The sequence below is a fragment of the Coffea arabica genome, chromosome 6e (assembly GCF_036785885.1).
Source record: "Coffea arabica cultivar ET-39 chromosome 6e, Coffea Arabica ET-39 HiFi, whole genome shotgun sequence".
NCBI classification, from domain to species: domain Eukaryota; kingdom Viridiplantae; phylum Streptophyta; class Magnoliopsida; order Gentianales; family Rubiaceae; genus Coffea; species Coffea arabica.
Window position 1 is genome coordinate 56,662,816 of NC_092321.1, and position 15,052 is coordinate 56,677,867.

A 15,052-nucleotide genomic window follows, 5' to 3' on the forward strand; every position below is an offset into this window, starting at 1 on the left:
CAATATCTAACACCATCTAAAAAGCTCAAAAACTTGGACATCTCTCTTCTTTTTTTTCTTCTTTTTTTTTAGTATAAGTGGAAGGATTCAAATCCAAAACCTTTCACTTACATTCTGTGAACCGCTTAATTCATCTCTCGCCCAAAAAAACACAGACATCGTAAAAAAAAAAAAAAAATCTTCATAGTCAAGAAAAGTGTTTGGACCTTCTTGCTCCTGCGGGTTATTGTTTTTTCGTGGAAGCACTCTTTGCTCCAGTTTAGACGAGATACCGAAAGAACAGAAAGTCAGAGACAAGCTCAGTCTGTTTAAAAGTCTTTCCCCAGAAAAAAATCATAAGAAAAGAAATGAAGAGGAGGAAATTTTTTTACAAAAGACACCACCTCTCGGCATTCCATTCTTTTCTTCTCTCAATGTGTATGGGGAAAATAATTGTTAGCTCACCATTGGAATGAATTCTCTAGACTGTTGAATTCTTTTAATAAAAGATAGTATTAGAATGCAAGTCATACTAGAATAATATCTGAACATCCCATTTTCTGCAAGTATACAAAGCGTTTATCGCGCTTAGAGGATATCAGGTGTCTATCCTACAGGAAATATTGTCAATTATCAAATTTTTTTAAACTTCTTTAATATTTAGACTATTACAAATATAAAAAATTAAATCTACACTACAAACATAAAATAAAAGTAACAAAAATGACAATAAAAAACTCCTAGGGTTATGGAATTTCCCATTACTCTTGAAATTATTGATTAATTGAATGTTATTATCTTAACTAATTATGGCGGAATTTACTAATACATGTGAAACACACTCTCATAGTGAATCAACTATATTTGTAGCTAAATCATATTTATTCTTGTGGTTATGAAATTAACTGTAAGTTCATTTTTTGTATAAAATTAGATGGAACAAATCACTAAGTTATAAAACTGCACCTCTACTCTCATGAGTATACTCCCTGGCTTAGCATTTCTTTGAACTAGTGTTAAATCCCAATTCTCATTGCAAATCTAACTCCTGGAAATTATCACAATTAATGACCAATTAATTATGATAAAAAGAGCAAAAGTGCTCAATAACTTATTCAAAATAATGGCATCAGGTAACTAAAGTAAACATCACAAACAAGATATAGAAAGTTTATCCATAATTTAACGCATAAACTTAACAAAATATGAAGAAAATGAAAGAGAAAATGATAAGAGAGAGATCATCCCTTGTCACATGAGTTCCAACTCTCTATCTTTGCTCTTTAATTCTTCATTCAAATCGAACTAGAGTACAAGAATGGTTGAGCTAAACTACACTACCTGTTCTACTTCTAAACTAAACTAACTACTACTAGGAGCTTGTAGCTTAAGAGCTACATTTCTAGTGTTTCTTTTCTCTCCAATCTCTCCCCCGTTCTTAAACTAAAAGGCAAAAGTTCTATTTTATAGAGAAATTTTCAAACCTTTAACTTGTATCTTCCAATGCGAACATAAAACAAAACTTGGCTCAAAAGTCAACTTTCGTGGTTTCAAGAAAAAACCAAAAAAAGTTGAGGTGACAAAAGGTGTTTCTTGCTAATAATTGTACTCTCTTCCAAGCCTCAATTATGTCTTGTCAATCATTGAAGTGCATGAAAAGAGAACTCTTCAAGAAACAAGTTGAGCAAGTTGCATTTTCTTAGTCAAAAATTTTGGCTAGCTAACCCTTAGTTGTGTTTTAAAATTCGGACTGGATCGGCCGGTTCGACCGGTCGAACCGAGAACCGGCCAAGTGTCCAGTCCGAGTCATGCATAAAAACCGGGTAAGTAAATACCCGGTCAAATCCGGTCAAAAACCGGGTTTGACCGGGAAAAACCGGATTTTTCGGTTCAAACAGTTTTTTTAAAAAAAACTCAAAATTTTTCAATATTATGTTTTGACCCCTAGATTGTTAAAAATTATTAATATACTTCAAATATTTCATACTTTATCAATATTTTCTTAAATTTTGGTATTATTTTTCAATTAAGTCCATAATTTTAATTCTAAACTTGTTAATGCTCATTAAATAATATAAATTGTTACTTGATTGTTCTAATTTCTTTGTATTTTCTTGTTAAATATATTTAAAACATCAAATATATATGAATATACCTTTATTAATATTAACATGTTATTAGGTATTTTACATATAATATTTTAATTTTTAAATAATTTTTATTTATGACATCATCCGGTTCAACCCCTATCGAACTCGGTTGAATCCATTGACCCCTGACCCCTGAGTTTGACCGAGTCGATACCCGGTCCGGTTCTGAAAACATAGACCCTTAGAGGAAGCTTGGCCGGTTACAAGGCCAGATATGAAGCTGAAAATTTTGTGGTAAAAGTTGATACATTCAATCTAGCTACTGGCTCAGGGACCGGTCGAGGAAACCATGGCCAGTTCCTTCTCCCCTGTTTTGCAACACTTCCAGGCTTCTTTTCTTGTTTCGACAACCAAGATGCACATTCAAGTCTCAACTATTTTTCTACAAAAAGAGCCACACTAACAAGTAAAAGAGTTTAAAAGTTCATATAAATTACCACAAAATATGATACGAATTTGCTACTTATCAATATCAAGGATTAAAATGATCAAGGAGCTCATAGGGTTTTTACTTTTTACCCTGGTGAGAATGAAGACAGTGCCTTTGATCAATTTTAAGATGAAAAACAAAAATTCTTCCACACGCGTCAACTAATATTTGATTGTCAAAGGCTTTTTTACTTCGACTAATTAAACTCATTAGGGAATGTAAACCTTATATGCCAATGCATAAACGATAATGATGAAGGACTCAAAGTGAAAGGGAATTAGAATATATGCATTTTTGTAACTTTAGGGAAAAAAAATGCAAAACTAATAAAATTAATTAAATTAGTAAAACTTACATTTCATAGTTTGCAATATTCTTCAAAATCTCAATCTATGTATAGTTCTCTCATTGGTGAGCCAATGGATGTTGGTTCAAGTGGAAGGGTTTGCATCCCTTAATTATGAGATCTCGGGTTCGAAACACATGAGAATGAAAAGAACAACGTTAGGACAGATTTTCCCTATAAGGGACCCAACTTGATTCGAACAAGATTAGTCGCAAACTGTAAAACAGATATAACAACCTGTAGTTTATAAAAAAAAAAAGGGAAAATGGTCATTTTCGTCCCTAAACTTTTTTCTAGAGTCGATTTAGTCCCTAACTTTTATTTCTGGCCAATTTAATACATAAACTTAATTTTCAGATCCAATTAAGGACTTTTGTGGTGGCACGACCACCTAAAAGCAATTTATCTCCTCATTTAACATTAAACAAGGGCATTTTTGAAAACTTCAAATTATCTCCTCTCCCCTGTCAACCTTCGTCACCAGCCACCCACATCCTCCTCCTCCTCTTATCCTTCTCTTTTCATCCACCTTTGAGTTTACATTGTAATTGAGAAAGTAGAAGAGGAAATCTGTAAATGCAGGCAAGTGGGTTTCCCAATATTCCAGCCCTCAATATTCTAGCCCTTTATTTCTGAAGAACAAAAGTTGCATGATGTTTGAGGAATCAGTGTCAATCACTATACCTTCGATCTGGGCATCCATGAACAACTGGTTTACTCCTGCTGTTCTCTTTGTTCTCCTCAATCTCATGATTGGTACCATTGCAATTACTTCAACTTTAGCTAACCAGAAACAGCACCACAACCATTAGCACCAGCAAAACTCCCAAAATGATCTCCATCCTCAACAACCCAAGCTTGCTAGATCACCCTCTGTTCTCCAACATTTGAGGTCCATAAATTTCTACTACTACAGATCCCATGATTCTAGTTCAATTGCAAACCATTTCAAAATCACCCCAGATTCAGACGCCCATTACGGTTTTGAAGAACCCATCAATCCCAAAACCTCGGAAAGTCTCACTCCCAGTACATTTTTGAACAAGCCCATCAACCACAAAACCTTGGAGAATCTCATTCCTAATACATTTTTGAACAAACCCGTCAAGAGCAGCCAGCGCAGTTCTTGTCTTGCTTCGGCATTCGGAAAGACTTGAAACGGAAAGACTTGTCTTGCTTCGGCTTCAGCACCTTCTTGTCTTGATTCGGCATTAGAAAAATTGTGATTCGGCGCCTTCTTCATGTCTTGCTTCTGCTGAAACCTCTGTAGCAGGCAAGCAATGAAAGACTAAGAAGGAACAACCCCACAACCATGGCCAATCGGCTGGGAAAGGCGGCCAACAAAAGCAGCAGCAGCTTCCAGTCAAGAGGTCAGGTTGGGCCCAACACTAACTGCTATGCAGGGTGATCGCCGCTAGGGGTGAGCAATTACGGTAATTACCGAATTACCGACCGAAATCGATTTTAATTTGGTAATTTGAATTCGGTAATTCGGTAATTAGGTCGGTAAATCGGTGGTATCGAATTAGTAAGAATCGAATTAGGGTTGAATTTGGTTTTGGGGTTTTTGAATTCGGATTTACCGAATTCGAATTTAATTCGGTAAAATGGTAATATTTTACCGTTTTCAAATTCGAAATTCCGAATAATATTATACCTCAAGCTTTTGTCGGATGTTCCAATTTCAGACTTTCAGTACCCTAAATTAGCATTCGTTCTAATTTCACTATTTCTGCTCTCCTCTTCCTCTCGTTCCTTTGCGCCGTCGCCCACTGAAGTCTAAGCCAAGCTGTTTGCCTGTTTCTGAGTTTCTTCTCTCCTCAACTGAAGATACTTTCTCAGTTTGACAGCTTCTTCTTTCCTCTCGTCAACTACAGAAGCCTCCTCCAGCCGGTTCTCTCCAGTCTCCATACTCACTGTAACAGATTTTTGCCGCCAATTTGAGAGAATTTGTTGACGGTCTAGACGTTACTGGGATCCAAGATTTAGGGTTTGTCTCCTCTCCCTCTCTCTAGACGTTACTGGGATCAAGGCCATTATCATTGCCCATGAGGTCCTCTTGCTCAATTCTAAAGACCCTTCTGTTGCTCCCTTCGTTGAGGAGCTGCGCCTGAAAATCTTCCGCCACCACCAAGCTGTCCTCACCCCGTTGGTACATGTCTACTACTGCACTAGTGCTTTGTGACTGATTTGGCTGCTCAATTTGTTGATTTATCGTTCCTACATTGACTGGTGTAGAAAGTCTCATCCACAAGCCATGGGAACATTCCGGTTGAATTTCTGGAGTTGAAAGGAATTTTCTCTGGATTTTTAAATCAAAATTGATGAATTCACTTGCATTCATATATTTAGGGAAGACGGATATTACAGGAATTGAAGAGGTTTTATACAAACACTTCGGCTTAAACTTCACTTTCTAAACCCTCAAAGTGAAATCTGGAATCCTGTTTGAGGCAGAGTGTTAAGAAACCAATAGTTTTCTGGAATTCGGTAATTCGGTAATTTTTTTGTTTACCGAATTGAATTCGGGTTGAATTCGAATTCGGTAGTCTCTAATTCGAATGCGAATTAGGTCGAATATTTCCAGAACCATTTACCGAAAATTACCGATTTCAACCTACCGAGTTACCGAATTCGAATTCGATGCTCACCCCTAATCGCCGCTCTCTTGAACTGTGCATCCATTTGATGTTAGATGAAAGTACTTGATCTCCTTAGACATCACATCTTTGGAGGGTTAACAGGAAAGTGGGGTGGCTGAGAAAATTAGTTGACAAGAAAGGAAAGGAAGGAAGGGGAGGCGGTGGCGGTGGCGGCAAGGAGGAAGGAGGGGTGAGGAAGAATTAAGAAGTTAATTAAAAATATTGAAAATCCCTTCAAAAAGTTTTAAATTTAAAAATACCCCAAATACTAATAATTTTTTTAATTTACTCAATTTGATTACAATTCATACCTGAAGTTCCAAAAATGCCCTCGTTTAATGTTAAATTAGGAGATAAATTGCTTTTTGGTGGTGGCACCGCCACAAAAGTCTTTAATTAGATCCGAAAATTAAGTTTATGTATTAAATTGGCCAGAAATAAAAGTTAGGGACTAAATCGACTCTAGAAAAAAGTTTAGGAACGAAAATGGCCATTTTCCCAAAAAAAAAAAAAAAGAAGTAAAACGGATGTCTCCAATTTGTGGCTGTTATTGTACTACCAAAAATTATATGAAAAATACTTTTTCTTGTAATTCAAGAACGTGGAACTTTTTACATACATTTCTTATTCTTTTAATTTTTACAATCCCTCCAATCCTTATATTCTTATTTTCAACTGCTAGATTCAAAATTTGAACCCCTATACTTGACAGCGGGTGGAAAGAATTGTAATGCCCCTCCCATCACCATTTATATACTACAATAATTACATTGTATTTGTTATTATCGGCCGCTTATTTCTGTTGTATTCTAAAATGATGGGTAGAACAACTTCCATTCTCAGTCAGAGTACTACAGTCGATGCACAGTTTGGGCTAAGGGGCATATGAATTCGATACATCTGATGTCCAAGACTTTATGTTGGCCTATTTACTAACCCGAGTTGACTAAACATTTTTATCTACGTTCTTTGATTAAAGCTAAACATTAAAGAAGTTTCACCAATTAAAGAGCAAACATCGCACATGATACTTGAACTTTTGAAATAACAGTTTTTATTAACCAATTTTTTGTAATAAAAGTAGTCGCTTATATAATGCATGCTTTTAGTAAAATGGTCGAATTTAAAGACAAACATTTGCTAAGCGTTCGACAAGTATGCTGAGGAAGAGTCAGTGAAATTGATGCGAGCTCTTTAAATTTGTGGAGTGAACAGATGATATTTTGTAAAAAGTGCAAATCTTGTAATTGACTTTCAAGCTGGTCATCTAATAATAGGGATAATTTCAGAAATCTCCCTGAGGTTTCTAACAATTGCAGGAATCTCCCGTCTAATTCTAAAAATTACACAAGCCTCCTTTCATAGTGCAAAAGTACTTTAATATCCCTCACTATAATTGAACACATATATCCTACAAAATTTATACAGCAAATAACTAAAAATGAATAAAACCTGACCTCACATCATTTTTCTTTCTTGTTCCATCTCACAACTTAATTGGTCCCTTCTCTCTCTTTATCCCCTCTCCATTTCTCTCAAAACAGGGTAATTTAGGATATTTGAAGAAAATTTTAGCCAAACAATAAAAGTCAGGGAGGTTTGTGTAATTTTAAAAATTAGAGATGAGCTTCATGAAATTCTCAAAAGCCACACCGATGGTTTCTGAAATTATCCCCTAATAACAAACTTGTGGTTCGTACTTAATAGTAGGGTGAGAATTTTTATTCTAGGTAACATATGGGAGCTTGTCCCAACGCATAAATGCTTTTGTTACAATACCCACATTGTATTTCAGATGCGTCAATTAATCTCATAAAATCACAAGTCTTTACAGTTCAATTACAACAATATTTTTGTAGAAAACTTTAAAAAGAATCTTGGAACCAGATTCATTTTGGATTCCTAATGGATTTAAAGTCAATGATTTCGTTCAACTAACAAAAAAGTTGAATTCGGCTTGTATAGATATGCAACTGATTTTGAACATGATTATCCAATATTCCGATGCAGATTAGAAAACATGTGACATTTTTCTGCAAATGACGTTTTTAGTGGCATATATTATGTCAGCCAACTAAAATTTGAATATGGAAGTTGAACATTAATACCTAATTAGTGCTTTTGAATTAAAAATATGGAAATTTTGTTTCCAAGAATGACATTTACACAAGAAGGCATGACCTAAAACTTACATCAGGCTACACTATTTCAATTTTACTCTAATAGTATCTTGAGGCATCCTTTTAGAGCAAAATCAGAAAGAGTTTCTTTTTCTTGTTATAAATATTTCATGCAACTCGATAATTTGACTCTCATTTATTACATTAGCCTGATGTGTATTGCATACTACGTATGCAAAGTTTGACTAGGTAAAGCTAGTACAATGCATGCATGGATCGAAATCAAGAACATTATATTGTTTATAACCATCAAACTTGTTAATTAGTATTTGGCAGGCTACCTCTAATATTGTATTGTCCGCGACTTTGTCTCTCAAGATAATCCAAATGGGATCGAATAAAAGTTACTATATATCGGGGTTAAGGAGTATTTCCAATTATTTACCAAACTAGGCTTTTAAGATTACCGGCGACATGATTGGCTAAGAAATTCTACAGTACTTTTTAGGCACCATATCGTTCCATATCAATTTATCGTTAGATATATAAAAAGAGATATCAACCATTAGATGGTTTGAAGAGTTTAAATTATTGAATAATATAGTAAGAGTTTATTGGATTTCAATCATGTGCATAGTATGGTATTGATAGATTGCATTTTTGTTATAAAGTTTATGATTGTTTTCCCTTGATTTTAACTAAATATTGCATTAATTGATATATTCTACTAATGTTTGGTAATTGCTGTCGGTTGTAGGGATTTGGAGCAAAAAGAGATTAAAGATATAATTTTTAACTGAATTTTTGTGCAATTCAGCGTGGGGCCATCAAAGTCTTACACTGCATGTCCAAGAAGCTCGGGATTGGGCACGTGGTCTCCAATTTCAAATTGAAGTCGCAAGAATCAAACTCTTGACCAAATGGATAATCTTCTACTTCTATTAGGATACTAGTTGATCTATCTTTTAGAATCTTTTGAAAAGGTTGGTTAATTTTATTAGGATGTCGACTTTGTTTAGGAAAATTAGTTTTAGTAGAGATAAGAAACAAAGTAATTAACAAAACATCATCGTTGTCATTCTTTTCTTTTGTCGAAGGCCAGATTAATGCGAGACTCTTTGCTTTTCTAGTAAGAAGAAATAAGAAACAACGTTCTTCTTTTTTTTTTTTCCTCTAGACTTCATCTCATATTTGAAGAGTGGCCGTGGCAATTAATTCAACTATTATCCATGGGATTTCTTCAATGGGGATGAACTAAACTTTTCTTTCTAATCAAGAAGCAACGGAGGATTTGGTTCATGTACAATTGTGAGATCGAATTGATTATATTTATTTTTTTGTTTATTGGTATTCATATGTTCTTTGGTTTAATTTCTTATGGTTATTATGTTATTTAAATATCTAGTGTCTGGTATTTAAATTAATCTAATAACTTAAAACCAATTAGAGCAGTTAAATCCGTAATTATTTAATTATTTTAAATTAGTGATAACTAGCATGATTGGGTTTATGTCAGGGAGACATATGAGCTAATTTAAAATAACCCTCATAACTTGTTATTTGGTTAGAATAGAGTTTCTCTAATTCTTAAGGCAATTAGAAAATTGAACTCTAAGGTCATACCTAGGGTTATTTCTTAATTAGGGCAGTAGTTAACGGTCATACATTAATCACCAATACAGTAAGGAGAAGTTGATTGTCATCACTTATTTGGTGGTTATAATTTGTTTATCAGTGAGTAAATGAAATTATTATTGCATCAATAATCAATTGAGTGAATCATCCCCGAAATCATTTCTTGACTAGGGTTTATTTATTATTGATTCAATTTCAATTAATCGTAATTTAGTCCTTCTTATTTGAGTTGTTTAATTATTCCTATTTTTATAAAAATCCCTTATACTCTAAGCTCTAGAAGGAATGAATTTCCCTCCAGTCGCTGTAGATTCGACCCTGCTCATCACTATATACAAAAATTATATTTTTCTTGAGTATGCATTTATTATTGCACAGGTTCGACACCTGTTAGGTATCCAATAGGAATGATAGAATTTCCTTGACTTATATTATATTTCTCTTTTTCTATTTCTTTTCCATTGGAGAGCTAAAATCCATAATGACTAACCAAACTCCTAGAGTCGGAATCAACTAATTAAAAAATTCAAAGTTGCACAACTATAATACATATCAAAATTACACAAGATAAGTAGTACTCTAGGTACCTTTTAACACATAATTTCGACAATTAACTGATTAAATAGATGACCTAAAATTAGTATGTTCAGTTTTTTTTTGGGATTAAGAAAACAATGAGTACTTAATTTTTAAGTTCTTTACTGCAAATGGGGGTGTTAAGCCATGAGTTACTTAAGATCTTCTCTTTGCCGCTTAAAAAAATAATATATAAAAAAAAATTTATCTTCTCTAGAAACTCCCCGTTATTGATCCCCAAGCAAGTCAGCAAGGAATTTCCCATATTACTGGAGGGCGTGACTATTTTAAATTAAAACCCGGCAGGAGATGAGCTAAAACCGGAATTAATGTAAGCTAAGTAACTTAAGGGTTCTAGCACATAATAGATGAATAAATAAATAACCTTTACTTGGCCCAATGTCTTCAGCAGTCGGTGTGAAACAGCAAAAACTAACATAATAAAACCTCTGTTTTGAAACTCGGACCGGACCGGCCGGTCGAACCGGGAACTGGCCAGGTAGCCGGTCCGAATCATATTAAAAAACCGGAAATTTAAAACTCGGTCAAAGCCGGTCAAAAACCGGGTTTGACCGGAAAAAACCGATTTTTCCGGTTCAACAGTAATTTTTTAAAAAAAAAATTCAAACTTTATAATATTATGTTTTGACCCCCTAAATTGTTAAAACTTATTGATATACCTCAAATATTTGATACTTTATAAATATTGTCCTAAAATTTGATGTTATTTTTCAATTAAATTCATAATTTTAATTCTAAACTTGTTAATATTTATTAAATAATATAAATTGCTACTTGATTGTTCTAATTTCTTTGTATTCTCTTGTTAAATATATTTGAAACATCAAATATATATGAATATACCTTTATTAATATCAATATATTATTAGATATTATATATATAATATTTTAATTTTTAAATAATTTTTATTTATGACGTCATCCGGTTCGACCCCTATCGACCCCCGGTCGAACCCATTGACCCCTGACCTCTGACCTTGGCTGAGTCGCTATCCGGTCCGGTTCTGAAAACATAGAATAAAACAAGATTTGACTGCAACGAGTACACTAATCTCACGAACAATCAACCAAAACAAGATTCGTCAGTGATAAGCCTTCAAGTAATTAATGAAATGAACAACCAATCTCACAAGATCTTTCTCGAGAAACAATTGTTGACCTTCTTGTAAATCTGCATGGATTTTAAAGAGTTTTTCCTTTAGTCTCCGTTTGGATTGAAGGAAAGGAAGAGAAAGGAAAGGAGAGGATACAAATGGAAAAGAAAGGAAATGAGAGTAGAGAAAAGTGGTATTCATCCATCCGATTTGGTTTAAATATGAAAGCAAAAGAAAGGAAGTACTGAATTTTTGTTTGGATTGAAGAAGGAAAAGAAAGGAAAGGAAAAGATTAAGTGTTAATTTAGTGGAAAAGATAGAGAAAAAATGGTTTTTTTTTAAAAAACTTTAAATTATTTCAATTAATTTAGTTTCATTTCCCTCCATTTTTGCCCACTTTTGGGTGGAAAGTATAATTCAACAAAATAACTAGATTCTTCCCCTCCCTTCTCCTCCGGATCCTTTCCTTTTCCTCCTCAAAAGTTAATCCAAACAACAAAAATCTAATTCTTCCAATTCCTCTCTTTTTCTTTTCCTCCCATTCCCTCAATCCAAATGAAGCCTTAGTTTAATTTTTTTAACCCCCCTACCCAATTCCCTCCTTCGGACTAGGATTGTCAATAGGGTTGACCCAACGCAAATTTGGCCTGTTTAGTCCGAAAAAAGGTCACTTAGCCTAAACTATAATTGGATCAGGCAGAGTTTGAACCCAAATATTAGATCCAATTCAAATGTGAACCGAGTTTCTGCCATACTAGGTTCAACCCCAATTAAAATTCGGCCCATTTATGAGTATAATTATATATATAATATAATAATATATAATTTATACTTATACATATTAGTCGGTATTACTACATAAAATGTTAATAATTTACATGTAAATTTGTATTAATTCATAATTATAAAATATATATTATATATAATTATGTATTTAATTATGAGTTTGGGCCAAACCCAATTTGAAGCCAAAACTCATATAGTGTGAGCTGAATTTAAACCTTTTAATATCAACCTGAAACCCAAAAGTTCGAAACTAAAAAATGCATATAATTTGTGAGTCGAGATTGGCCTTATTAAAATCTGACTCAAAAAATCTGATTGACACCCCTACTAGTACCCCAAGTGATTGGCCAAGGGATGGAGCCCCTGATGAGTTAATGGGGAAGAGTTTTAACTTCCTTCCCTTGGCCACTAGACCAAGAGCTGGTGATTTTCAGTTTAATGTTTGAAGGAAAAGATATTGAGCTAACGTTATTACAGGCAATGAACCTTAAAAATAAAGGGCTGAAATTAGAAAACAATTCTGTCGAAGAAAGATAGAAATATGAGTCAATTCTTAGCAGGATACTAACAGTGATTTAAGATACTATGCTGCCAAGGATGTCCAAATTTAGTCCCCCACAAATACTAACTTGGCACATATATAGCCCCAATCTCTTTCACATTTCCGCTAACAGCAAAAATGAATTATCCTCCAACTCAAATAATCAAATATTATAGTGCCTCTTGAACGAAAACAGGGATCACCTTGTTTCCAGGATTCTTCTCTCTACTTTTAATCTTCTTTGACTTCTGTTTATTTCTTCTAGCTGGCAATATTTCTAGAGCAACAATGTTTCTACCAAAGCAAACTTTCCTCAAGTGTCAAAATAACCCTCAATCAGTCAACTTCATATATTTTTCTTATTTTTTTAGATCCATTAAACACTAATTACTCCTATTCTTCTCTCTCCAATTAATATTTTTTCCTACTCACTTATTCACATACCTCTCTCTCTCACACACACACACACACATTAATTCATCAATTATTTCATGATCTGCTAAATTGGTCTTGACTTTAATAATTTCTCATATACTAATTCTACATGCTCTTATATATATTTTTTAGTTTTAAAATTTTACTCAAAAGGTTTTTTTCCAAACACAATGTAATTTAAGTCAAAATAAATAATAGTTTAACATGAAAATAATCCCAAAAAATAGCATTACTTTTCGTTCAATATTCATGGAATATATAACGTAATGTAATTTAAACTTACTTTCATCAAATTATTAGAGAATATGAATATTTGATAGAAATCAAGTTTTACATGATAAATATGAATACTTGATAAAAGATAAAAGTCAAGATTTACATGACAAGTGTAAAAGAGAAAAGGATGGTAAGTTTTCAACAATATTAGTTGTTTAGAGGCATGATAAACAAGTAGAATTCAAAGGAAAAATGCATTTTTTGTTAATTTTTTTTTATAGTGTACGCAGAAAAATGCATGTTGCATGCCAAAAAAAATTTTATGCTCAAGTAATGAGTTACAATAATATCATAATAATAATTATTTTAAGCTGAAATTTGCTGGAGTTAAATGAAGTTATATTTGCAAAAAAATAAAAAAGCGAATAAATAAAAATTTTAGAATTGAATAAAAAGGCAAGAGCGCATCGAACTAAAAAGATATAAGAAAAGATTAAGATAAAAACTACATTATTTAATTATAAATTAATAGATTTATTAGTGTGTGAGTAAGAAAGAGAGAAATAAGAATAATACGAAGAACAGTGAGAGACCTTAATAGAAAATACTTAATTAGAGAGAGAAAAGAGGAATAATTAATACATAATGAATCATAGGAAAATCAATAAACATATACAAAGTTGATTGATTGAGGGTAATTTTGGTATTTCAATAAAATACGCTCTACTAGGAAGATAATTGTTCTGACAATGTTGCTTGCCCTTTCTTCTTCTCTTCTCAAAAGGCCTTCCTTTTTCGGGATGGTCTCCCTTCCATGGATTTCGTTTCTAGTTTGTTTTTTTTTTTCTAATAAGGTCTCTCCTAAGATTTCTTATGAGAATTCTATGTTTCTCCTCCTAGGTGTTCCTAGTGAGAATTTTCTATTATTCTCCTAGGAGAATTTTTTTATTCTCCTAAAAGAACCTAGGATTTTCCCCTTATTTTGTAAATTCAGATTTGGTTATCAAAACTAGAATTCTTTTAGATCTTGAATCTATGTTGGTAGATCTAATCAGTATTATTGGAGTTTAAAATAGTTGATTAGCAATATAACAATTGCAACATGTACAGAAACAAGCTACAGTTAATCTTATTTATATTTGTCAGATCTATTCATAATTTTTCAAATCTTTAAATCCTTTAAATTGCAGATCTATTATTTCTAGTGCATGTTTATCCTCAATTAGTGTAGATCTCAGTGATGCAAATCAAATTATACTGGACGATTTTTGACAATTTCATTAATGAAATTCACTTTTTATAAAAAAATTGCTCCCAAAAGATTAATCTGAGGCTAACAACAAAATCAATTGTTCAAATCGCTTCTTTCTACCCTAGATCTCCACGTTCACCCTTATTGCAGGATGAGCGCAAGATTTGAATTTTAGAATCAGTTAAAGGTCCTAGGTATTTGCTTGAAAAAACGACCATAACTATTTTGTCAAGTGTCTTTAAGCTACAAATAGGGATTGAATGTCTCTATGTAGTATAGGACTCAACGGTCCCAATTGGTTCAGCCAATGTGGTCCTCTGGTTCGACCAATAGACGGTACTGTTAGGGTGGTTAACTAAATTTAACCTCAGGTGAAAACCATCACCTATTAAACCCAAGATCTATATGGTGATCATTAAGAAATAAATTAACATTAAAATAGCGGAAGCGTACCTGAATCCATAATGACAAACTTGATAGTTGAATCCCTAGAGATTTTGGGGTGGCCTTCCAGATCAACAGGTATTCACCAGTCCTTGAGAGAGCCCTTTAGTTTCTCTCTGGTATCTTTCCTGACGATGGGATATCAGGGAAGAACTATTTTGTGGTATTAGGAAATACGACAACTAAAACGATACCTGTGACCTGGGGACCATAACCCTATTTATAGGTAACATTCCTGTTACCTTTTGGAACCCTATTTCAGCCCATCATAGAAATAGGAGCCCATAAATTTCTACACATTAAAGGCCCACACCCTATTAGATACATTAAACCCAAACTATATTTGATCACTTTAATTGGGTTTAACCTTAATAGACAGCTTGCA